The 15547-nt window shown below is 39.2% G+C and overlaps 1 protein-coding gene across 13 annotated transcripts in view; it reads right to left on the bottom strand.

The window, feature by feature from the left end:
• The window catches only part of LOC122819845 (adhesion G protein-coupled receptor L3-like), a 265919-nt gene extending 250675 nt beyond the window's left edge, over nucleotides 1-15244 (bottom strand). For 9 of the 13 annotated variants that reach the window (XM_044096845.1, XM_044096842.1, XM_044096846.1 and 6 more), the window contains exon 1: nucleotides 10956-11554. The gene's annotated coding sequence lies outside the window, so the exon portion shown is untranslated. Of the gene's footprint in view, nucleotides 1-10955; nucleotides 11555-15051 lie in introns of those variants that run through there. The other 4 variants (XM_044096839.1, XM_044096838.1, XM_044096837.1 and 1 more) reach the window with 2 other exon arrangements.
• Between the last annotated feature and the right edge of the window lie 303 nt (nucleotides 15245-15547).

The following is a 15547-nucleotide window of genomic DNA, read 5'->3' on the forward strand; positions in this document are numbered from 1 at the left end:
CCATTGGATTTCATGTTTTTCTGTTTCCCTGAGGTTATAACGCAACATGGAATCTTATCCATCAGTCTATCAAGAGCAAAACCATTTAGTGATTACAAAACATCAACAAAGCCTAAAACTAGAACCGTGTTCAGATTAGATAAGGGCTTTGTTCTCTCTGTAGGTCTTAACACTCAATTAAAATTTGAATAACATTAATTCCAGAACATGTAAATTAAACATCTAGTGGGCTGTAGCAGAAGTTTTAAACGGATGGGTTATTTGGTCTTTACGGCAGATAACCATGCAAAATATGACCAAACACAGAATTCCTTCCCTTAAAAAAAAATTAACCTTACATGATCATCTTGGTTCCAGACCCCAATCCTGTAGATAACTTGTAGAATGAGCTAAAGAGAAGAGAGAATAGGTATGGACCCAAGACTCTGGATGATCTAAAGATAGTATGCAAAAAAAAAAAAAAAAATCAAAAAAACAATAGAAGATCTTTTACTATGTATTATTCAGCTTTGTGAAATTTTATAGTAAATATTAAATGCTTTCATAAATGCACAAATTGGTTGGAAAAAGTATTAACCGCAGGTATGCAAAGTGATTTTATAAAGAAAAAAAAATACATTAACAGATTTTTTTTTTCCAACTTAAAAAGTGTAAATCAATTTATTTAGTGGCAATTTTTCATATGAATAGACTGCCATTTTATCAGACTAGAATGAAATATCTGAACAGTAAAAGCCTTTTTGAAAAATTCTTTATAAATAAATTTGTAATAAGAATGTGAATGTGATACAAAGTCTAAACACAGCTCAACGCAGAGCCAGAAACAAGCCAGCGTTTGCAGCGGATTGTGTCAGCACTTTCCAAACCCCAGTTTTAAGGGAGTCAATTAGGTTCAAGGTGAGACAAAAATGGGTTGTCATTTAAACGTGTTTACTCCACCGGGACACTGCATCAGTTCAGTCATCTCCACTTCAGAGGCGACAAAGGCCTGGCAGAAAAGGCTTATATACACTACTGGAAGCATAGATCTGCCAACGCCATACCAGCATGCAGTGAAGTGCAATCGTAGGTGAACCCATCTGAATTGCACCGTCCCTCTGAAGGTGACGACAACAGAATCTTTAGGAGGCTGTAGGCTAAGGCAGGCAGCCCTGGGAGATCCTATCCCACATGCCTAAACCCAATCCTATAGTATTGATAAGGGAAATCCATTTGGTTTAAGACAAAAGAACAAGCGGAGAGACTAAATTGCTGCAATGCATTTTGGAGATCCAAGGAACTTAATGCCAAACGAATACGCTCTTCTCTTGCTACAGTACCAAACAACCAAAAAGAAAATGCATGAGAGATTAACACCAGTTTTTATAATGAAGTGATAAATTGCCACTTCCATAATGAAGTACTTAAATCTTACTGACTGTATGTGATAACACAACTCTGAATGTAGACCTTGCTCTTATGGAGACTCTGTCTTTATCCCTACAATACAGACCAAAAGTTTGGACACACCTGTACTGTACTTCAACTGGTCATCAAAATGTTCATTTAGTCAAACTTACCACATAATTTAGAAATTAGAGCAGGTTCCTTAAAACAATTTATCTTCCTTTGACCTTCCAAACTATTGTACTGTTTTGCTTAAAAAAAAAAAAAGAACACCATTATTGTGGAACTGAGCAACCAGAAGAAATTTGATAATACAACAGTCCTTGTCTGCCCGTTTTTCTACTATCAATTCTAAGTTCAGCAAAATCAACTTCTTATTGGTGGATCAGTCAAATGTGACAACTCTTCTCCTGGAAGTTTTAGTCCCCCCAGGGATGGAGGATGTGCTTTGTTTGAAGACACAGACAGAGCTCAAGTCTCAAGAAACTTCAGGAACAGACGAAGCCTTATCCATACCCACTCAGAACCAGATCTGATCACCTTGAACTGAAATGCAGTATGTGTTTTTTGCATCTCTACATATTTCTTTGAATGAAACTCTGCAAGAGTCAGTTTATGTTTTGCTTGTCTCCGGCATGTGTTTCAGGCTTCCGTAACTTTTTTCACAGCACACCATCTGGTTTTAAGCGCAAAGTGTGAAGCTCCTGAATATCCAAGAATCTCCTGCCAAACAGCTGACGAATTATCCTGGTGAATTATCCCAAAACTAACGGTCTTCCTAGTCTTTTTGTTGTTCCATATTTTCTTTATCGTTTCTCTTTTGTTCCTTTTATGTCTTAGAAAGAAATGGCATTTATACCCCAAATATAATCAAAGGCAACTTAATATGATAACTGGACCATTGATTGTTTTATGTATATTTCCTTTATCATTTTGATTATGGCATTTGACAAAATGTAACATTTATTGCTCGTTTCATAATTGGTTAGTGTATCCATCCATCCATCCATCCATTTTCTGTACACCCTGTTCTCTAGTTGGCTCGGGACAGGTGCTGGTGCCTATCTCCAGCAAGACATTCAGTCGAGAGGCGGGTACACCCTGGACAGGTCACCAGTCTGTCGCAGGACAACACAGAGACAAACACGCATGCACAGACACACACGCACATACACCTAGGGAGAATTTAGAGAGACCAATTAACCTAACAGTCATGTTTTTGGACTGTGGGAGGAAGCCGGGGGATACCGCCATCATCTTTTCTGCAAGGCATTTAAGGTTTTTTTTTTCTTTTTTTCACAGTTTGGACTTCTTATGAAGGTTTCCAATGATAAAGCAAGGATGAAAAACTAAACAGTCAATAATCCTTAAGTCCCTGGGGTGGATTAGTTGGTGCCCAACTCAAAACTTTCTTGATGAAAGGCTGAAAAATGCCTATGCATGGATATTAAATCAGAATGAAAAGTGCAGTAGAAAAATAGCTTGAAGTCATTTTAAGTCTCCAAATCTGCCTCTGCTCAAAAGAGATGTGGTTAATATTAGACCAACAAATCCCAGTGACAGGAAAATTAAATATCACAAAGAAAAAGGACAAAAGCAAATTGTGAAGACAAAAAAAAATGCTATGCATCTGAAATCTGCAGTTAGAAAAACAAGAAAGTTATCTTTAGTTCTCTTTGCTGGAAAATTAGTGGTCAGATCAGGAGGTCCCTGTGGCTTAGGGAGGCGTAAATACTAACCGTCATTTCCATTCATTTGTATGCGGCTGCAGGTGCACCTCCTTATTAAGTATTCAAGCCAAAACCTGCCTCCCAAACAGGCCATAAATTAACTTCTTTTAGAGCTGTGCCTCAGAGAAGCACTGCATCTTTGTTTGAGTCCTCTTCACTGGACTAAAGTTCACGACTAAGCAGAAGAAAAAAGGCTTTTAAAACAAAGCCAAGAATAAAAGCAAGAAAGAGAAATAAAAATTGGCATTATATTGTAAGTTGCAGATAGACAAATATAACTGATTTTACAGTGTTGTAAAGAGGTTGATGCACTGCTGCTCTGTCAGGCAGTGTCAGTTTGATAGCTTTTGGTCAGCTTTTAACACCATCAATGGGGTTGTAAGAGCGGCTGGGCTTGCTCTAAATGCCAAGTTGACATTTTTGGGTCCATATCTGCACTACAGCCGAGACGTCGTCTTTTTTTTTTCTTTTTTTCTCCCCACTCTTAGACATGCAATTCCCCAAGCCAGTTGTAAAAGCAGCGTTAACAATATTGTACAAAATGCTTCTTTGGCATACAGATATAATCTGTAAGAATGGCCGTACTGATTTCGGGGCAACTGACTGGGTGGCTTTACTGTATGCTTGTCATTATCTGCAATCATCATCGCTTCTGAACTATGCAATTACATCTGCAGATGCTTGTTAAGGCTTTGCACTCATGCAGACTTTATATCACTGCCTGAAGAGGTTGCATTAAAGTCTTAGCTGCTAAATAATTTGGTCCTCCTAGCCCCCTTCCCCAAAAGGACAGCTTAAGTGGCAAATCAAGGGTGTAAGGGTGTCTCACAGTTAATTAAGAGTGCAGTCTAAAACTGAACAATTTCTTAAAGCACTGGCAGCAGTCTTGACTTGAGTTTGACAATAAACTAGCCTTGAAGGCCTTTGTTGAAATTAAAGCATAAATGAATCCGACATGCCACTACAGTTCCAAAGCACAGCTGGCCTGACAAGGGTTGCAAAACAATGGCAACAAATACCGACCAGAAGTCAATGGCAAAGTGCACAATTTAAAATAACCATTTACATTTTCTTTCCAAACCCTCCAACTTTCCTCACGAATCCCCAAATATTGAATCATAGTCAAAAATTAGATTCATGTGCAGGGACACATTGGAAATCTGTATTATAAATATTGTTATGCTAATGATTGCATATAGATTTAAGATTTTTTTTTTCCCATATCCTTACTAAGAAAATTTGCAATGGTTTATGATTGTATTCACTATTGTGTTGAAATAATGAACCAGATTTATCCTCAATTGCGGTATCTAGTTTTAACGTTAAAGAGCTTTAGCAGGGGCCAAAACCTAACTGCACTTGCTTTACCAGCCATCCATCCATCCTTTTTCTGTTCACCCTTGTCCCTAATGGGGTCAGGAGGGTTGCTGGTGTCTATCTCCAGCTACGTTCCCGGCGAGAGGCGGAGTTCACCCTGGACAGGTCGCCAGTCTGTCGCAGTGCTTTACCAGCTTTTCATCAAAAATAAATAAAGAACCCTAAAGCACATGTTAACTTGTAGAGGATGAGAAATATGTATGCTTTAAACTATTCTTTTCTATAGGCCTAAAAGAATAGCCTATAGAAATTATACACAAAAAGTGTTTTACAAACAATTAGAAATGAATATTTAATCCATCTTCCAGCTACCCAGAGAGTTTAATTACAATCTAGCCAAATATGCTGAAAAAACGCAAACAAACGGCTATATTTTTTTTTTAAATGGCTCCTGTAATCTTTTTCATGTCCTTCCTTGCTGAAGAAGCTTTGCAATGGCTTTGGATGGCAGCCCTACCTTGTGAACGTCTGGGAATGTCTTTTGTGAAAGAGAGGATAAAAAGGATTTATTTTCTACTTTGGCATCTGCCTTTCAGCAAAAACATGAACCAGTTGTCCTTATGTTCTAAATTGTTCCAGCTATCTATGAAAAAATCGAATTTATTTATGCTAAAAGATCAAGAAAACTTTTGTGACTTTCTCTTTTTTTTCAATCAGCAGAGGCAGTCGCATACTAAAACACTGGTGTTGAAAAATGGCATTATTTTTCAATACCATTTATGTGGGTAAGAAAAGTTGAAGCTACATATTTTCAAAAAGCTAAAGAAATCGACTTTAGCAAGAAAGGCTAGCTACTAAGCTAAGAGTGAGGAGCACAATATATATCGCTTTCAACTAACCATCTCCAGTTTAATTTCTATATATTTTTTGCAGAATAGGCTTCTCTACAGAGTGGTTTTGTGTTTGGTTGTGTTCATTGGGAGGCAGAAGAAGTATTTATGCAAGACCTCCCACTACCATAAAGAATTCAAGTTGAACCTTGAAAAAGGTCCAGTTGTGCTGCATCTTATTTTAATTTTTCATAAACCTCTAGGAATCCTTAAGGGTATATTTCTGGCACAAAATCTTGCGTTTACTCAATGGCAGATGGACAGCATTGATTTCTCTCAAAATTTTACAGAACGCTGGAACTGCCTCATGCACAGGTTTTTACAACCTCTGACATTAGTGCATCTGCACAAAATGCTCTTCGCTCATGTCATGCTGCATTTTTACAGCCCATTTCACATATTTTTCAAAACCGCTCTTTTTTTTTTTGGCAATCCAAAACTGTGACGGACACAAAAACACATATGTCAATCACTTAAACATTCTTATGAAAAAGCTCTACTCATACCATGCCGCTTTAACAGTACATTAATTACTTTCTCTTCTTACAGCAACTTTTGTAGTGTTCTCTGCTTTTCCAAGGTTATTACACACCAATGGTTCCCAAACATTGAGGTCAGTCGCCCGCCACATAAAAAAAAACAACAAAAAAAACTTGAAACTGACTGTTGTTCCCATCAAATCTCCATCTAATCTCTAACCCCATTTCCTACAATTTAATGCTCAGAGGGTTGCGAGAGGTTCTGTCAAAACCTTTGTGTCCAAGCTCTTTATGAGACGGGGCAGGAAAAGTGTTGAGAGGCTTGCACCTTGAAGACCTTTTCTTGGCCACGAGCTTCTCTTTTTCTTTCCATTCTTGAGCTCTCGCTTCTCTTTTTGTGTGACATTCCTGCCAGATTGAGGGCCCCAGCTGAGTGACCTGCCTTATGCCTAACAGTGTGACAGCTGCAGTCACAGAAAGACCAAGGGCCTCAGGTTAGCAGTGGGTGACATTTACCTAACAGGAATGGGAATACACCATCCCAAGCAACCTGCCTGTGTTAAGGTTTTTTAAGGGAGAAACATTTCAAGTTCGTAAGTTGTGTGTGGAACCACCTAAACTGGAATATTTCAGTCGTTCCGTCTCCTGTCATTTTAAAGCTCACGGGGAAAACTCAGTCAACAGTATAATCTGTCATCTCCCCCCTCTCTGAAGATGTTTGTATGATGCTTAGCATGTCAGCATCCAGCCGCAGGGATAAACAACCATTCAGCTGCCAAACAAGTTTTAAAAATCCATCATTTAGACAGTGCGTCTGAATCCAGAGCCATTCTCTTCCGTACTGGACGCATTTTCTAATTTGTCAAGCATCTCAGACTGTGCCACTTGTGATAAGTGTAAAAATAAATAAATAAGAGGGAGAGAAGAGAGGACTTTTTCTCCTAAGAACAGTAATGTACTGTTCTGCGAGATTTCAAGGTTTTTATGTACTGAAAGAGACAGCTGGCTGCAGGGGGGGGGGGGGGGGGGGAAGCTTCAGTGTATAAATGGACAGAAATAAAGGGGCAATAGGAAAATTCTCCATTCTGCAAATTCAAAAGGTTTGAGCTTGCAATCACAAAGAAAGCGCGCATTAAATAAATACGTAGCTGTATGTGTCATCAACACGTATTCTGTCCACTGTTTGTATTTAAATCCACGACTGCGACTGAAATAACTTCCAGTTTGTACAAAGCAGGCCAGTGCAGCAAGTATTGACTGCCTGTTATTGTATGAACTCTATTGTATGAAAGCAGGCAATGCTGCCGTTTCCACGTGTAAGAAAGTGCCTGCTGAATGGTAGTCATAGAGACCAACAATTTTTACAAGAATTGCTGCACTTCATCTCATTTTGCAGTAATTGCCATCTGCCAATAAAAAAAAAAGATGGGATAAAAAGGATGGGGAGTTTGAATGTTGTCAATTCAAATTAAACTTTGTTTTTAAGTTCCATAAACAGAATATTGGATGTATATGCTGCACCTGTCCTTAAATAATCATTCAATGTTTTCCCATATATGGAAATACAAGAAAAAAAGAGTGGGATAAAGACACAAAGTACATGTTCATGTGTAATTGTTTTTTTTTTTTTGTTGTTTTTTTTTTTTTTTTACAGAATTTGTAGTCTTTAGTAGACACGTGCCAGTATAAGATTCTTGCTGTATAATAACCTTGAGCAAAAATAAAAATTATCCAATTGTTTATGTTTCTTATAAAAGCTCTAAACAAAATATTTTGCAAGAATATTTTGGAGAGATGAAATCAGCATTTCCAAAAAGCTTGTAATCATGAAGTCTTAAAAAAAGACTCTGGCACCTTAAAAAAAGAGGATCAGAAACAACATCCTACGCCCTAATGGTTGCCTATATGCTTTCGATGAACATCTCAAGTCCACACATTTACCTTCCACTCAATTTTCCATTCAAACTGTTGAATGCAACTATCTGAACTCAGCAATGACCATTCATGGCTTTCCATGGCCATCTACTGTACAGGCTACAACAATACCCTTCTGTAATAAAAAATAAATAAGCAAATAAATAAAAACTCCATCAACCAACATAACAGTTCAATTGTCAAACAAAAACTATTTCAGGTTCTTAATAAAGTACCTTTTGACAATATTTATGCTAAATTATCAAGAAAGACCAGTAAAATTAATGGGCATATCATTATTGCCTATTACATATTTGTACTTGGCGCCACAACAACGAGTAACTCCCACTGGGTTTTTCTAATCTCGACTGCGGTGTGACGTAATTCCTACATCCTAATGGCAACTCCAGAGCCAAATCAACACAACATTAAAGCTATGGCAGAAACCCTTGTCACTGTATTACCATCTGAGTTTGAACGAACGTTGTAAAAAATGTCCACAGTACACTGAAAGCATTGTGAGAGACTCGGTAAAAAAGCAATTATGTAAATTTACATGTAAAGCTATGTCATAAAGCTCAAGCCCAATCCTAACCTAATAAAGACTGTGTGAGAGCCCCCGTTTTTTTTCACGTAGCAACCACAAATTGAAGTGCTCCTTTCTTGTCTAAAATGGCAAAAAAATCAAATCAATGGAAAGAAATTTACAGAGGAGGGGGAGAGGGACCATCTCTCCAACCCAAGAAGGGATAAAAAAAAAATAATAATTTTTCAGAGGGCCACAAAATTAACCCGCATTACTGTAATGCACAATGCAGCAGAAATATACGAGTCAATGAACAAACAAAAGACACTAACTAATTTTACTGAACCGTGACTTACAAGGAAAAAGCCTCTTTCTTAGTTTTCAGGTTAAGAGATCAGATCTTTTTTTTTTTAGATAAAAACAGAGACAGCTTTTATAATAAATGAAGACAATTACTGAAGAAATGGGGTAGGAGCACTCTGTTTGCTTTTTACTCCAATGTTCACGGTTTTAACTTGTAGCTTCAGTTAAGATGCCTCAACAGGAAAATGGCGATTTCTTTTTGGAAGCTTCTTCTGCCTTCATTGTTAGAGACGTTGCTGATGCGTTGTGTTTTCTTCCTTCAGTAATAACCTCCACAACAAAGAGCATTGCCATCAGTCTGACCTTAGTTTTGCTTAAAAATCTCTATTTGATTTCTTGGTGCAGCTCTAATACAGTACACAATGTGAAGATTTGTGATTAAGCTGAACTGATTTTCAAATTTAGATCGTAATTGAATCTTTTGCCTCCACCTGTGCATTTTTATGTTATTTGCGCTTGAGAGTTACACAGATCCTCTGCTGATGGGCCACGGTACCAGTAATTATGGCCAACCAACAGATCTGAATCAATATTGTATCATTTTGGGGCAAAAATATATAAGAATCTTGATTTGTACTCAGAAGAATAAATTAATGCATTCTTTTGAGTTAGTGGAAATTTAGATAATTCCACTAAATATAGTGGAAATATATTTAGTGGATAAGTGATTAAATGCATTATTGTAACATATTTGACAATGGGTAACCTATACTTTTCAAAGTATTATCTGTGGGGGTTTTTTGTTGCTGTTGTTTTAACTTTAACTTTTGAGTATCACTTTTATCGTTTTCACAACGCCACAAACGACGGAAAATAATTTTTTTGTTCAGATCTCCCATCCTTATTGTAGCTGGTTTATTTAAACTTTTCAGCACATTTGCCATGAAACAAGCACCATCTTTTTCTTCCCCCCTCTGAATGCCCAATACAGTGCAACTCTTATTTTGCAAACTAACCTTAACGAAAAAAGAAAACAAAAAAAGGCAAGGAAGCAATTATTTTATTTCCTCCCAGCATCGTCCCATCAGGTATGACACCAGATGCTGGGTTCAGCCGCCGCTAGATTAAATACAACCCAGATTATATCCCTGAAGGAGCAGCACTTAAAGCTGAGTCAAAACGGATGAGACAAAACAAAGTGCAGGTTGGCTTAACAGTTTAGTCAGAAAGCATCAAATGTCCCCTTGAGTTTCCCCCTAGAGGGGTGGGGGAGAAGTCAAGGTTTTTCACTGCTAAGAGGCAAGCTGCATGTGCATGTGTGTGCAGACTGTGCGAATGTGGGATGTTCTTGAGGGAAATTCCAGCTATATGCAATATATGACAGATGGTGCTGCAGTCCTGGATATCATGGTCCTAATTGTCAGATAAGAATGCAACAAAAAAACTGCATCCCTAATGTTTTGGAAAAAAAAAATGAAGAGGGGGGAAAATTAGATCCAATTCCAAGTAATCATCTTCACCCTTCTTTCTTTGACACTGAAAGACATCCCTCTCTTCACTCAGGCACAGTGGGGCCTCTCAAAGTTGAAGTTTCTCCCTTCTCTCCAGCAGCATGGGACTAAATATGGAGCCATTTGCAACCATTTCTGTTTGTTTGTGCATTAAATAATGATGCGTGTTGTGCAGTATTCATGCCTCCTTGGCCGCGGCGGATATTTTCTGCAAAAAAAAAGCCAGCAGATGTAAACAAGTCAACGGTGACGGCGAGTCGTGCATTTGGTGGAAATGTGTCGATTCTGCATGCCGAAAAGCACCGCAGCCCTGTTTTTACACTTAAGTCACACTCGTACCCTTTAATAAAAAATTGAGAAGCTGCTGCACTGCTCAGGCCTGCATTTTTTTTTCCGAGCACCTTTTTTTTTTTTTTCTTTTTTGTAAAGACAAAAGCCTTCCAGAGTCAGGTGCATCTCACACAACTGAAGGCAAGAAGAGGGGGAAAAACTTATTTTGTATTCATTCAGCTTTCAAACTTATTAGAGCATTTGCGTTAGTGTGAATAGCTAATAGTGAACAGTAGCAATTCTGATTGATTGAATATTAATCAAGCGCTCAAAGAGAGGTCGGATGAATTAGTCCGAGAAGGAAACTGAAATGTCTTGGAATAGTTATGATCAATAGCCAACCTGCGCGCTGCTCTCTGCTCTGATTGTATCCACACACATACAAAAGAAAAATATAAAACGCACAGATATGCCAATTTGAAGTAATTAACAGTCGAGCTTAACATTACAGAGCGCCTCTAACGCCGCTGCAGGCTTTCATTCGAGGACATTATTATCGCCCTGAGCTGAATCTGCAGGATAATAGTAGATGCGCGCGCCAGCAAAATGCAGAGGAACGCCACACTTACCGCGCTGTGTTTGGAGATCACCGGTGAACATGAAGGGCGCACACGCGCTGATTCAAAGCGTGCATTAATTTCTCGCCTGGGGGATTTAAAAAAAAAAAAGAAAAAGAAAGTGTCCTCATCAGGCGTTGCGCACAGCGCCTGAAGACTTTGATGGGGGCAGAGGGGACAGCGCAGCAAATCCAGCCGCTCGGTTTAGTATCCGATGAATTAGTCTGGTTGTGGCTCCACTATCCGAGGGGGGAAGAATAAAAGAAAAAAACAAAACAAAACACACCAGCTCTTTTCCTTCGCGTTACATCCACGGACACTGTCCCCACTTCTCTCTTTTTTTACATCCCTGTACACCGCCACAAATCGACCCTCCTGTGCGGGGGCTACATCACGTCCCGTGAAACCTGGAAGAGCGGCACCTCACCGGTCATAATACAAGATAAAAACAACAAAAAGAGTATCCAGAAGACTCTCGCGAGCACAAAGGGAAAAAGAGAGGCTTATTTTCTTTCAAGTCTCCAAGTCTGGTGATTAGGGTCCAAGGAAAACTGCGCTCTCGGCTACTATGACAAACCAATTGTGCACACTGGCTGGGAGTAAATCTGTATGAAAAGCAAAGGCGGTTTTGGAGCGCCAGTGAAAAGGTGAGGGGAGAGCTCGGATGTGCACTGCCGCTCTCACCGTATACTCGGGCTCCACCTAGCAGCAAACCCTAGATAACATGCGGCTGCAAAGGCTCCACTAACAGTATATTGTGTATTTTCTGCCTGGGGCTGGCGAGCAGACCTGTGTTATATTACATTCTGTGTGAGCCTGTGACTGTAATATTTAAGAGAAAGTCCTCTTTTCCATTATGAAGGTTCCATGCTGCTTTTTTTTTTTCTTTTTTTGAAAGGTAAACAGGCTCAGAAATGTCCAGTTAAGTCAAGGAAATATAGGGAACTGATCTCAGACATGTCTGAAGAAATTATACAGGATTGTCCATGCAAAAACATTTACAGTGTCATAAATAAGGTTCCACATCCTGCTTAAACACATTTGTTCAAGTCTCATTGCAAATTTCCAGTCGGATTCGGGTCTAAATATTGACTGGGTCTTTTCAATGCATCAATGTGCTTCGATTTTTATGCTGGAAGGTGAAACATTACCCCAGTCTCAATCTTTTGCAACCTCCGAAAACAGGTTTCTCCTCAAGAATCGACCTGTATTTAACTTCAATGAAGGCATCCCAAGAGCATGATGCTGCTTCAGCCATGTTTCACGGTGGGGTAGGTGTGCACAGGGTTTGTTTTCATTGCATGTACACCATATAATTGAAAGATGGTCTCGTCTAACAAGAGGACCTTTCTTTACGTGTTTTCTGTTTCTCCTACATAGCAAATTGAAATAGTACACAGGACTTCTTTCAACTGTGACTCTCTTCTTGCTACTCCTCCATAAAGACCTAACTCATGGGCAAATTGTCCTGGCAACAGTTTGGATGGAACACAGCTCAGTTAAGCCGCTTCTCTACTGGTCTGGAGCAGCTTTAACTGGTTCTGCCCCAGAAGAACCAATTCATCTCCATTAGCAGATCCTGCATGGCTCTTCCTATGCCACACCAAGCAACGAGCCACACCAAGCAGTGTATTGTGATTTATCTGACAACAGACTGCATTCCTTGATAGGCCCATAATTTACGGCATTGCAAACTTGCAAACTCCAAATAACATTTCAGCCACCGAAGTGGACTGACGGACATGCCGCCTGCTATCAGAGAGCTTCGCAGTGTGGAGGAACATAATTATGGATTTAATCTTGAGCAGTGCCAGGAGAACATCAACTTTTGCAGCAGAATGGCTGATTTTGCAGCCTTGCAAGTGGCACATCCCTGTGAAGTATGGACACACAATGAAGAAGAGAGGAACTGTGCAGCTCTTGTCACGTTCTGTTGGAGCTGCAGTTTTGCTCCGGCCAGTGTGAGACATTGGAACTACGCATTAGTTGGGAGTGATGTGCAATTCATTATTTGTCTGGAATATTTTTTTACATTAAATTCATGCTTGGATATTGGTTTAGATCTTTGAAAGCTATCACTTTTCTTCCAATTTACAATTGTGTTCAAATCTGTGTCGGTCTGTAAGTAGAAGTCTCAACAAGATACTTTCAAATTTGTGCAATGGGATTAAATGTGACAAAAATTAAAGCAAGATGAATTGCTTTCCAACACAGATTAATCCATTTCTTACGAGAGACATTTGGCATTAGCAAAAAAAGATCACTTTACATATCTTTTTGCACATTTGTCTTATCCTGCCACTGCTACTACATCTGAAACTTGCTAAAAGCTGGGAATGTGTTACAGTGAGTTGAAGTTGACCTCAGTGTTATTGTGCCAGGACTCGGCCACAATCTACAAACTCATCTGATGACCACCAGCTGCACAGCATCTCCAGCTGGAGCCAACCAGCATTCATCCCCTCAAACATCCCTGTGGCCTAATAATCACTTCAATAATACTAATTACAATCAAACAATACATAATCACATCCAATCACTCATCCTGTGTGCTCTACTAATGAGCCCAAAACACATAGATTGAAACCCACGTTTATTTGCTCTTGTCCTATCCCAAAGGAAAAAAAACAAAACAGAAGCGTTTTCCATATGCCAGTAAAAAGTATTCACTTTCCGCAACAGCTTTCTGTTCCTGGCATTGTTATAAACGCAGTTTCACATAGTCAAAGGAAATTCCAGCTCATGAAGTCCAGACCATTAGCTTGGCTCCGGCAGAGTTTTGAAGTAGGGGGCTGCTTACAATTAAGCTCACCACCATCCACCCGGATGGACATCTCTACCAACGCCTTGTCAATATTACCCAGAATCGATCATTTTTGCTTTTGCCACAGCTTGTTTATGACGAGTTTCATAAAGGGATTGTTCATGAATTCTAAAAGGGGTTATGTTGGCAAGACCACGAGCAACTGATGCTTACCTGAAGTGCAGAAGCATTATTATTATTATTATTATTATTATTATTATTATTATTATTATGTATAAAAAGTGTAGATTTTCTAAAAAGTGAAGCCTAGGAAAAATCAAATTTGCTCTTGGGAAAAAAGAAATACTTTTAGCATCTAGGACCTAGAATCCCCAAAACCTAATATTTTATGAGAACATTATTTCAATTCAGTTTAGCGCTAATTCACAACAACCGTCATCTCAAGGCACTTTACAAAAAAAGTCATTTTAATCCCAGTTATCAAATAGTGCATTAATATGAGTTTATTATTCAAATTAGTTTGTTTCCGTCTAAAAGAATTTATTTTACGTAATGCAAAGTTTTGTCTGCCAACTTTGCGAATTAGGGGACCAAACCAAATTCGTATTGTCCGGAAACAGTTTCTGGACAATGCAAACAACAAAACTCTAGGCAACCCTATTTCTCATGTTTCTTGGATCAACAAACCAATAATAATTTACACTGTCATAGAATTGTTGGATGCAGCAGAGACATCCCAGGCACAGTTGACGTGACAAAGCAGTAGGCAAGTAGTTCACATACTGAACTCTACTGATCTGTGCTGAAAGGTAACATATTTTCCTTACAAATGGGGCACTAAAGAGAAATAACAGGATATCCAATTCACAGAACACCAGCTCCACCCCTATGCAGAAGTAGAGCAAACCGTCTTATAATGGCAGAGCTAACACTGAAGCAAAGACAACAGGCAAGAAAAATCTCAAACGAGTCGCAGGTCAAGTCTGTAAGGTTAATTGGCGGGAACAACAGAGAATTCAACCTTAAAGCCGAAGACTATCGCAGCCAGAGGAAGAATGAGAATGATGAGCTGCACAAAGTGTCATTGGATGTGAGAGTGACAGCTGTGTGTGACGCATTTTGCATGTACTAAACAGGTGAGTCACGACAAAACACTAGCTTATAAAAATCTGGAAATTGCTTAAAATTAGACATTAACATAAATACTGCACTTACCGCAGCATATGTTTTCATGCTGCTATAGAGCTACCATTGGAATTAACACGTCAAGCATACCTCCCCTCCCTTGTTGATCTTTGATTTGACTATCAATTACGGGGAAAAAATGGATTAAGCACCAGCTACCTTTTTGCGGACGAACATGTGGCAGTTGCTGTCTAGCACAGTTTCACTCAACTGGACATGAGGTTGGCTGCTCGATTTGATCCATTTCTTGGTTTCCATTAATCCAGACTTCATTTGGGTTTTGGAGATGTAATAATGTGTAGTCCGTCCTGTACTCGCTCTGGGCAACAGCTGTCGGGATTGCGTGTTCTCCAGCTTTTGGGCCCTTCTTCTTCTTCTATTCTATTATGGCGGCTCGCAACCAACTTTCAGGTGCATACTGCCCCTAATGTACATGAATATTTAGCAATACTACTTTACAACCATTAAATTCTTTGTTGTATGGGCGTGTACTTTGGGATTGATTGCAATAGCGGATTGTTCATCCATCCATCCTTTTTCTGTTCACCCTTGTCCTTTAGAGGGGTTGGGAGGGTTGCTGGTGCCTATCTCCAGCTACGTTACGGGCGAAAGACGGGGTACACCCTAGACAGGTCGCCAGTCTGTCGCAGGGCAA

This window comes from Gambusia affinis, linkage group LG18, assembly GCF_019740435.1.
Source record: "Gambusia affinis linkage group LG18, SWU_Gaff_1.0, whole genome shotgun sequence".
Lineage (NCBI taxonomy): Eukaryota > Metazoa > Chordata > Actinopteri > Cyprinodontiformes > Poeciliidae > Gambusia > Gambusia affinis.